Source organism: Peromyscus leucopus, chromosome 20 (assembly GCF_004664715.2).
Source record: "Peromyscus leucopus breed LL Stock chromosome 20, UCI_PerLeu_2.1, whole genome shotgun sequence".
Taxonomy (NCBI): domain Eukaryota; kingdom Metazoa; phylum Chordata; class Mammalia; order Rodentia; family Cricetidae; genus Peromyscus; species Peromyscus leucopus.
The window spans coordinates 41089314-41108491 of record NC_051080.1 but is presented as its reverse complement, the minus strand read 5'-3'; the positions used below and the strand labels follow the sequence as shown (position 1 = coordinate 41108491).

Genomic DNA, 19178 nt, shown 5'->3' with positions numbered 1-19178 from the left:
TGGGGAGTCCAGTTTTACATGTTGGACTGGTTGAACCTGTTCAATTGCCACAGAGATTTTCATTTTTATTAATTTCTTCCCCCTCTGTCTTCAGTTTAAATTGCTTCTATTGCCACGTTTTGAAGTTCACTAATTATTTACTTGATTCAACGGGCTGATGTGCTCATTAAGTGGACTTTAAATCTCCATACAGTGTATATTTCACTTGTACAATGCCAAGTGACTATAGTCTCCATCTCTCCTCTCAGTGCAGTGTTGCCTTCCCTTAATTTCCAAATAATATGAACTTAATAATCAGTGTAAATTAATGACATGGCAAGGTGTGTTTTCACATATGGTGTAATAGCTGTTTACATATTATGTCACTCAGTTTCACCACCACTTTCATTACTGGGCCTCTATCTCTTGGCTGTTTTCTTTATGGTCCGATTTTCTTCCTTTTTCATTTCTAGTAATTTTTGATAGAAGAGTAGATATTGTATATTTTCTATTGCTAAACATCTGTATTTTCTCACTTTCCTTTAAAGACCATTGGGCATGAATACCTGTGATTGAGATATCTAGCACAGTCATGAACTAGTTGAGCACCCCCTACTGAAGAGAGCCCCTTCTTGAGGTCTCTGTTGAACGCACTACAAATTCAATAATTTCTTCATTGCAGTAGATCATGATTCAAGTTTTACATGTCCTTCTGGCTCTGGGCCTTGTTAAGTTTTCAGCTCTTTGACAGCTGCTTTTGCTGAGTCTTATGGAATTTTACCCAATAGATACCCATTTCAGTATTCAGCAAAAAAGGATCTTTACACGGATTCCTGCAGCTCTTTTTCAGCATGGCCCCTCCTGTCTGGAACACACAGACTCTCTGAATTAGACTTTCAGTCTTTGTAAAGAGACTTCTGTTCTATACTTGGGCTTTCCCTTCCTGTTCCATGGTTCCAAATGTGCGTCCAGGAAGAGAACTGGGGACCGTGCGGTGAACATTTGCTTTCTTTAGCTCAGGGGTTACAGTCCTCATCTTCAATTGCCCAATAAATTAAAATAGTTGGTAGAAGTTGCCCAGTTTTCCTGTTTTTAATGCTGTTTATGGCCTAAGGCATCAGTTTTTCCTAGCTTCTTAAGTCTAGACTAGATCTATCATCCATTGTTCTTATGCTTACATTTCAGCATCTGACAGTTTCTTTGCTAGCATCGTGCTGTGTGCTTACTAGCATGAATTATAAGGGCAGCCTTACTGATTCTGAATCTTGTAATGTGTAACAGCTTGTGAAGAATGGGAGTTTACGTCCCTGAGCCACGGTCTCACATTTGTAATATAGGAATGTTAAATAATTGCACCTAACTTTTTGGTTTGATTTTCAGGGACTAATGAGTTAGATTGTTGCTTGGCACATGGTAGGTAATGTCCACCATGACAGTGGCTGTTAGTACTATCATTACTACTCCTACAGTCCAGCTGGTTGAGCTTTCATTGTTTGGTAAATATAAACATTAGCCAATAAAATCACATATGCATTACATAATGTAACATAGCATACTATTATCACATAAGATTCTGTACTCCATCTCTCTGGGATAATCATAAACACAAAGTAATATTAAGCTCTTAGGCTGAGAAGAAAAGGCCTTTGACAAAAGCTATTTTTGGTCGACAAAATAGCTAAGAGGATTGTTAAGTACACCTTGTTTTTGATCTTACCATCCAGGTTCATGCTGAAAGAGCATAGGTGTAGAGAGCTTTGGAAATGGAGATTTTATTGGCACTGCACACTAGTGGCAACAGATTACTGAAGTAACATGGGAGTGAACCCATTTGTAAATCAAAGAGTGTTTTTGCCACCAATAGTTTGTGCGTTAAACCTCAAGTTGGGAAAACAGCACCTGTAACCGAGCTGCTAGAGAGCTGATAAGTGTTTAATGTTCAGGCTTGGGTACCTTGTCTAGTCATTTGAAGCCACACAAGAACTACTCTTAGGAGCATCTTCGATGGATTTTTGAAGAGATTCTTGGAAAAGAGGAGGCCCTACATTTACACAAATCATGCAAAGGTCTGTTAGCCACTCTGGTGTGCTCTTGAGCAGTCTGCATGAGTCATGCAGTTCACAGTCAAATATGCACTCAAGTTTTAACAGGAAGAAACAGCTTTGGTATTTATTCTGCAAACTACCCATGTGTTACACCCCTGTTGTTCCTCTGTCTTCAGAGTAGCCTTGCCTCATGCTTCCAGGAAGCACCTCTGTCTTGGTCCTGGATTAAAATGGCCAGCTGCTGGGTAACCTTAGCAAAGATATTGGCATGATCTGAAGTTCATGTCTTGTAAATGTTTAATGACAATCTTCAGAGGATCAAGGGATGAAGTAGTAATTAAAACTCACACTCCTGACTAGATACTGTGATTCAATCAGATTCTTATGTAGTAGTCTGACTCCTGATATCACAGCACAGTGCATCACCAATGTAAGTAATCCCCCACTACTGTACAGAAGAGGATTAGCACCAGAGATTAACACATCACTCATCATTCTGAGCCATCTAACAGCATCAACCTGATGAACAGTACAGAGAAATCAATGCCTTTGTTTCTTATCTATTGTCACAACATTTGGGAAGGAGCAAAAGAGGCTCTATTTTCAATTTGCAATCCTTTTAGGTAGAGTTCAAGAGAGAGACAAATGGAGAGTTGAGGAGAAGGGAGGGAGGGAGGGTGAGAGAGGGAAGAGAGAGACAGAGACAGATGGAGAGATAGCAACAGAGACAGAGAGAACCAGTTGCTTGAGATCACACAGTAATGCAGACACAGATCCTAAGACAATCTTGGATTTTGAACTATTGATCTTGCAACCATATTGCTAAGAGTAGAAACTAAATATCTTAAGTTTGATGTGCTATACCCTCTCTGTTGCAAGCAACTCCCAGCTTTGTTACCACAGCATGAAAACCACCATATATATATACACACATGCATGGATGGATATGTTTAACTGATTTTTAATTAAATTATGTATAAACATTATATATGTTATACATAGCATTGTATACATAAATATTCATGCTCATATTTTTAATCAAAACAAACATTTAGCTCACAGATGGTGGTATACAACTCATGTGCTAATTCATGACCCATGATAAAGTGCCTCCTTTGAGCTGTAAGAACAATCACATGATAGTATAATGTAACATTTGTTAATGTTTCCTGTACTGTCACATAATGATAATGATCAGGAGAATCCTCCTAAATGTGTTGTTAATGACTTTGTATTTTTTGCATGAGGAAACAAAGAAGTGAACTTGCTGGTCCAAGGCCAGGTGGTAATGAATCATGAAAACTATAGCATATGTCTTGTTCCTTCTTTGGTAGCTCTTTCATGGGAAATTCTTACATTTACTTCATTTTCACACTAGAAGTCCTAGCAATGCCGAGGCTGAATGACTTGTCTATGCATTGATCTGTGAGAGACCAGGTCAGAGATGGACGTCTGCTGGCTTCATGTGGCTCCTCTGACTTGTTACATTATTGTTAGAAGTTTTCAGAAGTAACACAGGTGGAACTAGACAGACCTTTGTAGTCCACTGCAGCTCACTGTTTCAGCATCCTACAGTGATGCTGACGACCTTCTTAATGTACCAAAAGTGTCCAGATAGACTGATAAGGAGGACTTCTAGGTGCTAGGTAGCCTTTAAGATGAATGTCTTAGAACCATGGTTTCTAGGACCTCTTCTAGCTCTTTCAGAACAAGGTAGGTGATGGGACCACCAACGGGCTTCTTTTGCAGCCAAGGGGTTTCTTGGAACATAGCATACTGAGTACTAAAGCCAAAAAGGTCCCAGGCAACTGCATCTGTTTGTTCATGATAACTAGTTAGTAAATATTTGTTGAATAACTTAACTCTTGCCAATAACTCTTCATCCCTAGAGGTGATTCTCATCTGGAATGGGCACTGAAGGAATGGGGGAGAGGCTGGGGGACAACCAGGAGTTGTTCCAGCTTCCCTGAGAAACCCAACTCAGGACTATAGAAAACCAGATCCAGCAGCATGAAATACCAGTGTATATATTTACATTATAAAGGCAAATATATCAGTTTGGATGGTTAGTGTACTTCTCGGGCTCACTGGTGAAAACTGTATTATCCATCACCCGAGAAACACATAACAAAGCAGGCATTTAGCCCAATCATAAGGGAAGGCACTGGAAAAGGCTCCACAAAGGCTGCACTTTATAGAGAGACTAGCATAAGCTACAGATGATTACTAATTTTAACAGAGCAGCCAGTGGCCAGTGTGGGGTTCATAATAATTGCAGAAGATAGTGCTGAGTCTCCATATTCATCTTTGGGGCTAAATATCACCTTGAGTATTCCCTCACACCTCCAGGCTCTCCCTACCTTTGACTGCAAATTTGAGCTGCCTGGAAACCTACTTGGATTTCTCAGGTTTGGGTGCAGGGGTTTCTGTGGGTCCCACTGGAGCCTGAGTCCTCTGTGAGTTCTTTGGTTAGATGTATTTGATCTCCCTGAAAGGGACTTCATTTACATTTCAGGTCAACCACTCTCCTTGCCCAGCAGAAAATTACAAACACTAGAAGGATGTACAGCCTAGCAATGAAACAGCTGCTAGCACACCTCAATGCTGAGACCCACAAATGACCAAAAATGTTTGAGAGAAGCAGTGCAAAGGGCGCCCAACTTCTTTTCCTGCAGAGACATTCCCTACTGAAAGCTATACAGCTCTCATTTGCAGCTGGTGACTGTTTACTTAGGCCTTGGTTATGAAGATTCAGTTTAAATATGCATCAGTGAATTCGGCTGCCATTACATGCTGGCCAAGCGCAGTAATGAGTCTGGCTGGCTCTTCACAGTCTGACATTCCCTCTGACTGGCAGGCAGCCTTAAGGAATTCAGACATCTAGCTAGCCCCTCTCCATTTCCTCCCAAACCACAGATAAGTTGCAATTTTTAAGACCCATATATCTCTAATCTTTCTCCTCTGGAATTCTTACTGTGGTCTTCATGTTTTCTAGTTCCCTTTGAGCCCATTGCTCAAGCACACATCCCCCCTTTTCTGTCTCATTTCTTCTCTTCTGACTTTCCTTGACCCCACCCTTCTGCCTTTTCAATCTCTCACCCATCAGCTTCACTTATTTTCCTCTGCATTTCACATTCTTCTTTTGTGTCTTTCCTGCACAATCTTTCTTTCTGTTTTGCAGCTTGTGCATCGTTTTGCATTTGAAATTTCTTCAAGAACTTAAAAAGCCAATTGTAACTACTGTTGTTTTATTTTGTGTAAACCAGATTTTCAAGGTAGAAACTCCATTTCCTTAGTGTGTGATGACAAAGAGGTACTGACATAAATTAACTAATGCTGGCTGAGACTAAGCCAGTTTGTAGCTCAGTGCTGGTGAGACTAGGAAGTGGGTGGTGTGGGTAGGAATGCATATCCCACCCAACCTAGCAACACTGTGCTCACTGATAACACAGCCTGTTCATGACTGAAGGAAATCAATTTATCTTCGACTGAATACCAAATGAAGGCTAAGTCAGGTAGTGATCTACTCTTTGGAGAACAAATGTTAAAATATTACAGGAGCTCAGTGAGGCTGCCATGGGGTCCAGCCGTAGAGCTGTGAGTTAGCAAAGACTGTTCACACTGAGTCCCTCATGTCTATCCATTGGCTGAAGTGCTCCAAATGTTCTCTAGATCCCCAAACATTCTGCTTACATAAAATTGGGATAACATGGGCACATGGGCTAGAAGAAAACTGCTCCGGGTTGATAAGCCTTCAATAGATTCTCTGCATTTTCAGACTCATACCTGCTGGGATAGCTTTTGATTACAAAACACAGCAGTTGGGCAGTGCTGGTACCAATAATTATCTTGGTAATTAGCTTCTGCCATGCAGTGTGTAGGCAGGGCTGTAGGCTCTGCAAAGCAGAAGAGGCACCAGAGTAGCTTTCAAGCTGTCTTTTCTACAAGCAGGATGCTAGCAAGTCCTTCCAGAAACAGCTCCGAGGCAGACTGTCTCTCCTCTCATGCTGCCTTTCCCCTCTCTTTGGTTTAGCATATTTCAGTTGTGCAGCAGGATAGAACAGAAGACAGGTGCTATAGCATAGGGTTTCACATAGAAACTGTTTAGGAAGAACTTTGTTTGTCTTGTGTTCTACCTACTTCAGAATAGAAACGCTATGCTCACTAAACTGCAAACAGTACAGGGAATCAAGATAGGATTTAGGAAGCTGAGAGGGATGAGCAGAGCCATGCCAGAGCAAGGAAAGAAAACAAGGACATTGTTTTTAAAGGGACTGCAAAAATGTTCAACCAGAGGTGAGAAAATGCCCACATAGAATTCACTGAGAATGAAGGAATGCATCATTTCAATGCTGGCAACTGGCAGGACATCACTATTGCAGACATAGCAAAGTAATAAATCAGGCTGAGGGATAACTAAACATTTGATATTTTCACTTCATGTAGAGAAACACACTGGATCTACCAGAATAAAATTACTAGCTACTAGACAAAATAGTGACAGAGAAGAGAAACATACTGACCACCTTCTGTGTGCCAGGTGCTGTGATGTATTGCCTCATTTAATCCCAAAGATGCCAGTGCTGTGGAAATCATGTATCCTTTAGAGATGAGCAAAAATACTCAAGGACATAAACACCCCGAGTTCAAATAGCTGTTCAAAAAACCACACAGGCCTGACCTGAGGGCAAACTTCAGGGTCTTGAGGGACAGAGTCCCAGCATGCTCTAGAATGGAAACCAGCATTTATGGATCACCAACATGTGACAGATACTTTGGAACATTCTCTCACTATGTTCATAGACAATCATTCCAATTTCACTAACAGGTAGAAGGGTTGATTGTCTCGGGCCACAAGAATATGCAGCAGATGACTGGTATTCATAAGGTCGACCCACCAGATTAATAACTCTCTGATGGAGGAACATCATCAAGTGAGGCTTACGAGGCTACAGACTATAAATGACTGTTTGCCTCTATCTGTAATTTCACAGGTGCAAAGCAGCTGTGGAATCTCCCTATTATCCCGCATTCTCATGTAACATGTACATGTAATCACATGATTACATCTCAATTGTATGGGCATTTATTCTGTGGACTGTCCAAAGATGATTTCTCATAAAGCTGTACAATTTTCATAAATAAAAAATACACTAGGATATGCTTTATAACTAGGTCTATTGTTCCACGAGGACTGTAAGACACTTAGAAGCCTGTTTTATTTCTTTAGCTCAGACTGACAAGACAGTTACATACAATTAACTGATTTATAACTTCAGGGAAAATTCAAAATAGACTAAATGCCCCAACAAACGAATCTGTAAAATAAACCTCCACAGAAATACACAAGGACAAATTCCCTGGTGTCTAATTGTAGAACCAAAGGTCAGGCACAAAGCTACTTTGGTGCCAGTTCCCTGCTTGCTAAAGTCTGGTTGATAAAGACCTAACCCCCTACATAAATTCTTCAGTATCTTGTTACCATGGTTACTTACACCCCTCAGATGTAAATTTTTGCCTTCCATGGGATGTATATGAAGGGATGCAGAACAAAAAGAATTGGAAGAAGCTTGAGAAAAATAAAGAAAACAATCATCAGTACGTGTATGAGTTTTTATTCCCTCAGATAAATAAGAATTATTCTTTTTTTTTTTTTTTTTTTGGTTTTTCAAGACAGGGTTTCTCTGTGTAGTTTTGCGCCTTTCCCAGAACTCACTTGGTAGCCCAGGCTGGCCTCGAACTCACAGAGATCCACCTGCCTCTGCCTCCTGAGTGCTGGGATTAAAGGCGTGTGCCACCACCGCCCGGCAAGAATTATTCTTAAGTCCTGCTACTCAGCTGACATTTCTTTTTATTACCCTGGGTGTACTCATGGGAGCTGGTCTCAGAGGCTGTGATAGTTGGCTGATACATGGTGCCAGGCTTCTGCAAAGGACAGTTCAGATCACCACCAATACCAACTGTGGGGCCTGGCTTGGTAGTAATGTGGACCTTCATCAGTTTGCATACTTCCTGAACAGGGAGCGATCATTTGAAAGCTTGAGGGAAAGAAACCAGGTAGAAACCCCAGTGAAACTTCTTGTATACACACCCACCACTTTCAAGGGGGGTGCTTTTGGTGTCCTTTCTGGGGCTCAAAATCACAACATCAAATGTCTCCACAGATGGAATGGTCCTTTTTAGGAACAATCTGAATTTCAGTAAATTAGAAAACTGTAGTGCAAGGTCATAGCTTTCCATATCTTTATATCAACCTATATTAGAGGCCACTACATAAATTCTTTTTCTTGATTTTAGACTTCAGGAGAAGACTAGAGATAAAATGTACTATGCACTGAGAAACTGTGATTATCTCCAGCTGGAGTAGACAGATTAGGTGACTTGTTTAAGGCCACCCTCTGCTATGAATGAACCACAGGGGCTGGCCACATACAGAACCTGCCACCCCACAACCTCCATCTCATAGAACTGAGCTTTACAGTCTTCTGTAAATCAGGGATTTAACCAACTATATTATAATTCTATATTGAAATTATAATTGTAAAGTCACATCGGTAAATGTACCCATTACTTGCCTTACATCCTACTGTTACACCTTAGCAGATTGAATTGATTCCTCTTATCATTACAGACCTATTTATGTTCTGAAAGAAATTCACCCTCTTCATAAGAGCCACCTTTTCTCCATTTACCATCAAACCTCTTGCTTTCTTATCTGCTCTCTCCAATTCTTCATTTCCAGCTCACTTTCTGCCTCCTTCTTACTGATCCCTTAAAATAGCACTTGCCAAGGTCACCTTGCTCGTCACTGAAACTATGGCTAAAAAGTGTTTTCTGAGAACTCTTTCTAGAGTGAACATTGTTTGTGCAGGACTCTTCTCTGATCAAGCCCCTGCAGGAAATTCCTTCCTCCAAATGCCCCCACTTCCTGGCTTCTCTTTTTTAACCTTCTCTGTGGATTTTTCATGCCTTCAGCCCTCCCCTGCCCCCAAGCTATCTGATCCATTACTGGGGCAGCATTTTTATCAAATGACTTATGATATGTCTAGGCCTAGTCTGAGACCCAGGATATATGAAACTGGCTTACCCCTACCCTAGACCTGAAGGTTCTTCTATGGAAACCCTTTGGTTATATCAGAGGGAAGGGGCTGATAGTTTAATAATTGAGAGTTATCCTCTTCTCCCTTGACATCACTAGTTCATCTGTCTCATCTGCTTGTACTCCTACTTACTCACTACGTCATTTCTTGTCGGGTTTCCCCACCTATTCCAGCTCAGCTGCACATTCAGTGTTCTTTCTACAAAAGGAGTCCTCTCATTGTTCTATTTAGGCTTTTGAATAGTTTGTTATGAGAAGTCTCTACTCAGAACATTCAAAAGGGCCACTATAGTAGTACAGATGCTTCTCAAATTATGATGAGATTATGTGTTGAGAAAGGTGACTTAAGCTGAGAATGTCACGTGTGGGAAATGCAAGGAAGACATCTAACCTACTGGCTTCACAATACAGTGCCCTGCAGAGTGAGAGGACTTTGATTAGTTGATGGCATTGTCTGGCTGAGAGCTGTGGCTCATTGATGCTGCCCAGAAGAGGAGGGAGGGAGGAAGAGAGAGCAAGAGAGTGAGAAAGAAAGTAGACATGAGAGATCTTAGCCATGAGACATGGGGAGAGATCAAAATTCACAGCGTGCTTCTACTGGATGTATGTCGTGTTCATCCCATTGTAGCTGAAAATCCCACACAAAAGACTGTTCCCTCACTGTCATTTCAACCTTATTTTTCCTACCCTCTTACTTTCTGCTTTTCAGGCATGCTCAGCTTCTTTCACTTCCTTACTGTGCCATGCTTTCATAGTTTCTTACCTTCCATGGGTTCCGTGTGAAACTCCTCCCCATTCTGTTCAGCTGACTTCTAGGTAACTAGTACTATCATAAAGGTCACCTCTTCTTGAAGGTCTTCCAGATGCCAGCTTTGCCTTACTGTCTCTCAGGTTCTGCCATTGTCCATGTACTAAAAAGGCAGCGAGGAGTGCATATAACTATCTACTTATGTGTCTACATCTCCTAGTAGAATATAAACCAGAAGTGAGCATTGATTCTATTATGGCTACCAGCAGCTCCTATCACACTGTCCAGAAAGAATTACAGTGTTGAATACCATTTAATGAATAAACAATTTTAAAGAATGAGAGGTGGAGAGAGGGTGGAGTACCACAGTGAGAAGATCAAAATAAGGCAGCAAGGGAGGACGGCAACCTCTGCTCTTCTAGATGAAAGATGTTCTGGAGACCAACATAAACAAATGGCAGTTGAAAGAGAAGATCGCCTTTTGGGCTGTCTTTCTGGAAAACATCTGATGTATCCAACCACAGTATCTGAGGGGACAATCAAGAATCATGTGTATTTTGAAAGTAAGAGAAAAATAAGAGAAAAGAAAATGTGTACCATCACCCTCTTCTCTGTTCTTGTGTAAGATGTTTGCTGAACTCACGCCAGCTGTTTCCACATCTCCACTAACATGCACAGCCTGCATTGCCAGCATGGGGCAGTGTCCTGTTACTCAATGCCTTCCACACTCCCATGAGACCACAGGCTTCAGCATATGTTCCCAAATGACCCCTAACCTTTTTTTTTACTGGTGAGTGGTGAGACATGCTCTGAAGTCATGTGTTACTTCAAGATGACGGAGAAGGCATAAAAGCTGAGCTAAAAACAGAATGGCTCATTTTGAGCAAGGGACATCAAAAGAGAGCCTGCGTAGCAGCTGGCTATTTGGGATGAGGCCACCAGCATCTGCAGGACATTTGTAAGGTAGGAAGCTCTCCTGCCCTAGGATGAATGTATAAGTCCTGGGAGATAGATTGGGGCCATCCTCCCTCCTGGGAAGCTTATGATCCATCATTTATAATTGAGAATGGTTACTACATAATTAACTGCTGAGAAAGTGTCACAAGACACTGGCATCTGTGCTAGGCCTTGATTTCTCTGCTAGGAGAGAAATGTGAGAGCAAGCCAAGTGAGAATCTCCTCAGGGTGTTGGAAAAGGCATGGGAGGGGATATAGATGAAGCATATTCAGAGAATGAAGATAAGACCAGCATGGGTAAATAGACTGGCTGTAGTCATGGACTATTGGAGGTTGAGACAGGACAAGCATGTCCTATGGTGTTCCACAGGTAAGATCAATGGCTCACTTGCCCAGCTTCAAAAGGCTGCAAACAGCTATTTTTTATATTGGAAAAGAAATCCAAATAATTTGTATCACTTGCTGCTATGAATCTGATAAAAAGGCTTCCTGAAGACTGTAACAAATGGCAGTAGGAGCCCTGCATTCATGCTGCAATATTATAACACACTGCCTGTGAGTCGAATCATATCAATTTCTTTGGAACACTCAGCATCTTCAGAATTTTCCAGTCCTTGGTTGCTTTACCAGGTTTCATTTTATTGAGTTTGGATTTACAGGGCATCAGCTACATGGCAGACTGTGGGTGTGTACAGTGATGGAGGAATGACTGTAGCCTTTCAGAAGCTCAACTGGAGGGGTGGGGGAATGGGAATGAATATAGACCATCATCACCAGTGTCGAAGGAAGCATGGAGAGGGCTCTAAACACTGGGTGTGGAGGTGGAACAAGTGGGACCCTCATAGGTTGCTGGGTGAAGGGAGAGAAAGCAATGAGGGAAAGTCACTTTGTAAAAGTAGCTTGTCAGTTTTTTCAAAGTCCCAGGCATAGATATTTCCCAAGAAGAAAATAAAGCACATGCCCATAAACAAACTACTTGTATCAGCATATACTCAACTTTGTGAGTAGATACTAAAAACTCAAGAAGAGGTTAAATATACATCTAATGACAAAAAGGATGGATGAGCTGTAGTGTTCATCAATCAAGAAGAATAAAGTTCCAATAAGTGTAACACCATGAGTGAATACTGAAAGGCTGCAATGCTAAAGAAATACAACCCCATGCCATGTGTGTGATCTCCCTGATACCAAGTTCAAATTTAGGCAAAAGAAATCTCTGATAATACCATTCAGAACAGTATTGTTTCTGGGAGAGGTTGAGGTCAACTGGAATGGAGTAAGGATGATTGATGGCTAGAGTGTTAGAAATTGATCTTTATTTGGATATTGTTTGCACAGGCTATATAATTTTCAAGTGTTTGATAATATTTGTGCCAATTATATCTCAATAACATGAAATGAAAAGGAGAGTTATAGAAAAAGACAATGCAACAACATGGCTTCATAGAACTTTCTTGACTAGACTTCATGGAGAAGAAACTTTAAATCATCCCCCTTTTTGGAGAGTAATCCAGAAGGATGAAGCAGAGAGGGAAGTCAGAAGCATATTGCGGGGGTGGGGGTGGGGGCTGTTGTAAGAGCACCAAGGTGGGTGTAGCTGTCATAACGGGGGCTTGTCATAGGTGGCAAAGCACTGATGCATATTCCATAGGATTTGCCAAGAAAAACAAGAGAAATTGGACAGTAACCTAAAGGGATTGAAAAGGACCTCTATTTTGAACTCTTTCTATGAAAGAACTTTGTTACACTCATTGTATGGAGTAAAATATCAATTTAAGGTGAAAATAGATTATGTGTTCAGATTATTTATACTGAATTTATTGTGCTTCTAAGTGGAGGGATGATGTTTCATAATGACAATCAAAGTAGGTGGGCTATAAACATATTTATACTTACTATATAAAAAGCAAGGTCTAGAGAATTAAAAAGAAAAGAATCTTGATCGTTATTACCAGAAATTAGTGACTGATATTTGAGGAGACAGATGTTTGCCTTGATTGAAACCTTGCACCATTATTTTACATAAACCAAAACATCATAGAGCAGGCGATTAACATGTAAAATTTGTATGTAACAAGATTTAAAAAAAATCGTTTTAAAAACATTTGTTTATAACATGGGCTAAGTCACAGAAGAAATGGTAGGAAGGGAGGATCATAGAGCCAGGTTTCATAGACCTTGGTTTTTTTTATTGGAGGAAGGAGGGGAAACCTGCTGCCTCTTTGTCAGGAAAGAAGATGGAGAATTAAGTAAAGCTGGAGAAGAAAGTCATGAGAACTATGTTGGACATCCCCATGTCCTAAAGCAGTGGTGGGCATCAGTGACAGTGACAAGGAGAAAGACTGGGGTCTGAGAAGCACAAAGAGGATTCAGAACATATTCAGAGAGTTTGGAGGGGCCTTGCCTGAGATACACATGAACTGAGATTTTATGGCATAGACAAAAGTGGAGATGCCACCAGGACTGGGTGGGAATGGAAAAGCACCAGGGGTGGAAACACAGTGGCTACTGAGATCACAGCAGAGTATGTCATGGCCAAGAAAGAGATAAAACACAGTAGAGGGACAATGGAGCTGAGGAGAGGGTCCTAGAAGGCAAGAAGAGAAGCGGGCTTGGTGGCCTTAAGAAAGTTGGTAGGTGCTAGATGATGTTGATAAGCAAAGGAATTTCAGGGTCAAGAGCTGAAGCGACAGCTCTGGGTGATAACACGTTACAAAGTCTAACCATGGCAGGGTGAGCACCAATGATACACAGCAGGGGAGACTGGAGTCAGGAAGGATAATGGCAGATTTTGAGAAAATGAATGAAGTCCTTAAGGAAATCGGGGGGAGTTTCCCCACTTAGCCTATCTTTCTCCTATGGCACTGGCTACATTTAGCCCCGTGACAGTTTGAATATGAATTATCCCCCACAGACTCATGCTGAGGCTTCCCTAGTTGGTGGTGCTGTTTTGGGAGGTTCTAGAAACAGTAGAATGGGGCCCTTGTTGGAGGAAGTAGTTCACTGGGAACAATGGTCCCATCCTGTGTTCATCTATTTCCCCAGATGCCATGAGGTGAACAACTTTGCTGTTACACATTCACTACCGTGGTGTTGTGGTGTTATAACTTACTGTGGGCTCCGAAGTAATGAAGCCAAGTGACCACCAAATGAAACTTCTGAAACCACGAGGCCAAGATAAGTCTTTTCACCTTTTAAATTGTTTCTCAGGTGTTTATTACAATGATCAAAAAAGTTTAACACCAAATTTCTTTGAAATGTATTGTAAACTATGTGTAATAATGTGTACTCTGTGTGTGTGGGTCTGTGCCATGTGAATGCAGTGTTGGTGGAGGCCAGAGGATGGCGATAGACCTCTTGGACCTGGAATACAGGTGGCTGTAACCCACGTGATGTGGTTGTTGAGAACCAAAGTCAGGTCCTCTGTAAAGGTAGCTGATGCTCTTAACGACCAGTTCTCAGGCCCCACAACACCCTTTTATTCCACTGAATTCTGTTTGGGACAGGAAGACAAACTGTTGTCTAGCTTCTCTGAGTAACACAAAATAGTTTATATCCACACTTTACAAAAGGGCATACTTCAGTGTCTTCTCATGGTATGTCCTCAACTGCATCCTTCTATTCTGGGTAGAATTTGGCAGTGTGTGTGTGTGTGTGTGTGTGTGTGTGTGTGTGTGTGTGTGTGTGAGCACAGGTAATTACTCAAATCACACTTCAGAAGTGTGCCAACAAAAAGCATCAGAATCATACATTTCAGGATTTGGAAAGAAATAGCATGTTTCGATGCTTAAAAACAGCATTATGAGAAGAAAGGAGCTATTTGCCTCTCATTCATCTCTCCATTTATTTCACCAGTTTTTTAAAAATGAAAATAATTCCTTCAAGTCTTCAAAATTTGCAATTCTTCTCTGGGGACTCCCAAGCTCCTACAGTCCAAATGGCAGTGGGCGCTGTTTGGTGGGGTGAAAGAGGAGAGGAACCCTCCCTCCCACTCCATGGCTGTGTATCCTTGAGTAGTGTCTCTCTGTGCCTCAACTTCCTCATGGAGAAATCCTTCAAGTAGCTGTGTGATCAGCAATAAAAAGTTTAATACACTTAACTAACAGTGGATTATGAGTGATACATACAGAAATTAAATTGACATTAAAAATCAGCTTTGACTTGAAATGGCAGCGTTTCTATTGGTCAAGTGGTCTCAGTTCATGATCACATGGCCTATTTGGAGTAACTGAATATTTTTCTAACTTATTAGCAAATCCTATCAGCTCTACATTTAGAGTAAAGCCCAGACATGATCACTTTCACCCTTCAGCTGTTACCACTTCCTAGCCAAGTTCAACTGATCTTCTGTCTAGACCATTGTAATTGTGTCCTGTGAGTCTCTGTTTCACTCGCTCTCATGTGGCACTGACCAGGAAGTCAAGTTTAGACCAGAAGTAAAGCAGGGCCACATAACCTAAGACCTGTCCCTCATGACCTACATCTATCTACTAGGTTCTATACTCTCGAAGTTCTACAACATCATGAAAAAGTACCACCAGCAGAGGACCCAGTGTTCAAATACACAAGTTTGTGGGGGAACATTTCACATTCAAATTATAATACCAAGGTATTTTTAGCCCTTAGCACACAGTAGGTACCACTATCATGAGTGCCTTGGTGTATGATTGAGGCCTAAGACCAATTTTTCCAACTCTTTGCAGTCCATCCATGGGAGAAAAATGGGCGGAACCCAGGAATTAATTGGGAATTCTACTTGCTTCCCAGTATGTCAAGGAAAGGACAGAGGCTTTCTGGGGGCACCCCAGTGAGCACAGGGCCTGGGGTTCAGATATCTCAATTTTACAAACACATGGACTCACATATATAAATTAAAGAAACTTGCCACTGTACGTAGAATTCAAGTTCTCCAATCTCCACCAACATGTAACTCATGCATTTCCTTTGTGGCCTTCATCACAGTCAGGGCAGACTTTTCTCATAGGCATGGCCTTGCAGAGAGGAGTTACAAATCTAGGAGGTATTCTGCCCTTCAGATAGTGAGGAAGAGGAAGGGACATTCAGCACTCGGTGATGAAGAAGTAGGGGACACAGAGTATAATGCTGTTTGCAACTACATCTTGGAATCCAAGTAGCATCACCAAAATAGCTGCGGGAACTCACTTGATGACTGTGGGATGAAAATGAGGGAATTATGAATGGTATATTCAATATGTAGTTTGGAGATGAAATATAAATTCAGCTTTATTATACCAAATCATGACTTTCAAGTGGGTTCCTTCTAAATCTTATTTAAAAGCCATTTTTCCACCTGTAGTAAGGTATAAAGGAAGCCTCAAGGCCTTCAATAAGCTGCGTTAGCACTGAAGGATCAGGCAGTATCTGCTTGTTTTATCTGCCCAGTTCCTTAGTTTGTTTTATCTGTTTGTTTTTAAAGGGGCAGAACCACACTCAAACAGGTTCATACAGAAGCACAAACACACAGCTAGTCTCAAACTCACAGGAACCATACTGCCACAGCCTCTCAAGTTGCTAGTATTACAGACATGTGTACTCACTTCTGGCCAAGTTCCTTAGGTTTCTAGAAAAAGCACCAGACATTTATGCCCGTTATCTACTGAGACTTACACTTTATATAACTATGCCACTGTTTATGCAACTACTGTTTATAGTAGCTCGAAGGTGGAAACAGTGGAAATGTCTGTGAATTGAGGAATAGACAACAAAAGACCCACGTTATACAACAGGATGCTATTCGACCTTAAAATGAAACTCTAGCACCTGCTACTACGTGGGTGAACCTTAGTGTTATTGTGAAGAGAAAAGGACAAGTATTTGGTGATTCCACCTTTGTAAGCAGGAAGAACATTCAAATTTATACAGCAAAGAAAAATAATGGGTTTTCAAAGCTAGATGGACAAGGAAATAGAAAGCCATGATTTTTATTGTTTCATGGGTACAGCATTCAGAATGTCAGTATGGGAAAAACAAAGACACTTTTACATGGTGGTGATGGACCACAATATGAATGTACTTAATGCCACAACTTCTTACTTAAAATGTCTAAAGTAGTAGGTTTCACATAATTTTGCCACAGCTAGAAAAACTCCAAAATTTCAGCAGTAAAATGTAACACTACGTGTTCCTTACTAAGGAAATAACCTGGTGCTGCTGAGACCCTAATCAAGAGTGCAGATCTGGGAAGATCTCTAACTGCCTGCTGTGGCTGCTGTGATCTGTATCTCCATCTACAAGCAACGTTTCTCCAGTCAACACACTGAAAGTCAGATGTGCACTTTTGTTGATGAAATTAGTGCTGTTATTTAGCCCAGTGAGCCCTTTTAGAAGCAGGCTCTCATTAGTGAAATTAAAGTATTCATTATACATGGATTCACAGAAATATATTAGAGACACTCCTATAATTGCTTGACTGAAGCACAGAACCCTGTTAATTTTATAGGCTTCACTTTCAGGAATTGTGACCTTAGCTAAGAATCCTGTGCTCAACACTGAGGAACCCTCAGTTCCTGGAATGAGCTTGATGAGTGGCAGAACACTGTGCCTGGAACTTTCATGATGGTCTTCACTGACTGTCTTGTACAGGATGCTGTTCAGAATCCTCAAACTATAGACCTAGAACACAGTCAAATTTACCAAATAGTCATAAACTCTCTGCAAGTTCACTTGCTAATGAATGTTTGTTAAGTGGATGCTTTATATGTGATGATGCTTATCTGAGGCTTTGCTCATTGGACACTTAGTCATAAAGTTGTCATCCTAACGTCAAAACATCCTCAGAGCTGGTCACAATTGAGCCACACATTACCGAATCAGTCAGCTCATGGCCGCCAGTGTACAGGACAGAAAGAAATTCTAATGTCAACGGATATGAGCAATAAAACCATAAAGTATTGGCTTATCATCAGGTTGTGAGTCCTAAGAAGTCACATTGAGATAGTGTAGTTCCTTGACTTGACTTGGGAATGAAATGAAACAAAAACAAGACAAAACAACAACAAAACCCTCAGAGCACAGAGGTTCTTGATGATCTTCCCAAAGAGAAACCAAAGGGAAACTTTGATATCATGGTTACTTAGAAAACACCCACATATTGAGCAATTGTGTTGTGTCAGGCATATAATAGTTACTTTAACACATGACTGATATCACAAATATCCAGAAAAAAGTGAATACTCTGGACTTGTTTTCAGAGAGAACAACTCCATTTATATCCCATGGCCCTTAACATTCCTTATAAGAAGCTAGCTATTTGAAACACTTTCCTATAGCCATCTTGGCCATGAAAGGTACTGGAGTAATGACTGGAAATGCTAACGATAATGTCTCGGTTCAGACCTCTGCCAGAAGGAGAACTTACTCCCCTCAGATGGGATATCTCTAAGGCATGTTCTGCACTGTCTCCTGGATCCCATCAGTTATCCAATGAACAACTGGAGAAACCTGTTGACTAACATACAGGTGAGCAGCTGCTTCTCATCTCCTCATCCCTGAGCTTCCTGGAGTCACCTTTCAGAGAATTAGAAGACAGAGGTCCTTATATTAGGAAACGGTTTGGGGGGGCACACCCAGGAAAATTACAAGATCTCACATGGTAAATGCATCATACATCAGGGTGCAGAGCAAGAATGTGACCTGGATTTGGAGTCATGTACTTCTATTCTGCCTTGCTCAGTTATTTCCTCTGACTGAGCAATTACAGATAGGATAGAAGGGAAGGACTGGATGGATGATACAGAAAACCCTTAGACTGTCCTAAATGCTTTGTTTGATTAGCTTCTCAAGTCCACATGCCCTCAGAATTGATGCTACCACTCTGCATTATGTCAATATGAAGATTATTTTAACAGGGTTCAAAAGTCTGATTAGTCACTGAAGTAGGTTCAGTAACAGTCCCCACAGCCTGTAACCCCTGAATCCATGACTGCTGCTTTATCCTTATTTGGCAAAAAGAACTTTGAAGATATTACTAAGGATTTTGAACATAGAATTATTGTGATGCCAATATCATCACAAGGGTTCTTTCGGTTCCTTCCTCTGGAAGGAGTCAGAGTCTCTTGCCATGTAATAGTAAAAACGTAGCATAGACTAGAGGATGGGACCACAGCCACAGGGAAATACATGCTAAATGCTTAGTTATAAATATATTTTAGATGCAGTTTTAATGGAGTTATGCCATATAGAGCAATAACGCTCCCTGTAACAGCCACAGACTATCTAGAAACAACCCAGTGCTAGGCAAGGGGAACCTCACTTTGAGTTGTTGTTCATGTGGGTCCAACTGACTCCTCAAACAATACAGAAAATTGCTGTTGTCTTTGGTTGCTTCCCT

General features: G+C 41.1%; 1 protein-coding gene and 1 long non-coding RNA gene across 7 annotated transcripts in view; one reads left to right on the top strand and one right to left on the bottom strand.

Moving 5' to 3' along the window:
- Cpq (carboxypeptidase Q) overlaps positions 1-19178 on the bottom strand; it is a 434594-nt gene that overhangs the window by 19669 nt on the left and 395747 nt on the right. The gene's annotated exons all lie outside the window — the stretch shown is intronic.
- LOC114709793 overlaps positions 9996-19178 on the top strand; it is a 171144-nt gene continuing 161961 nt past the window's right edge. For 4 of the 5 annotated variants that reach the window (XR_005089658.1, XR_005089657.1, XR_005089659.1 and 1 more), the window contains exons 1-2: positions 9996-10834; positions 13874-18307. This is a non-coding gene — a long non-coding RNA (uncharacterized LOC114709793). The remainder of the gene's footprint in view (positions 10835-13873; positions 18308-19178) is intronic. The other variant, XR_005089660.1, reaches the window with a different exon arrangement.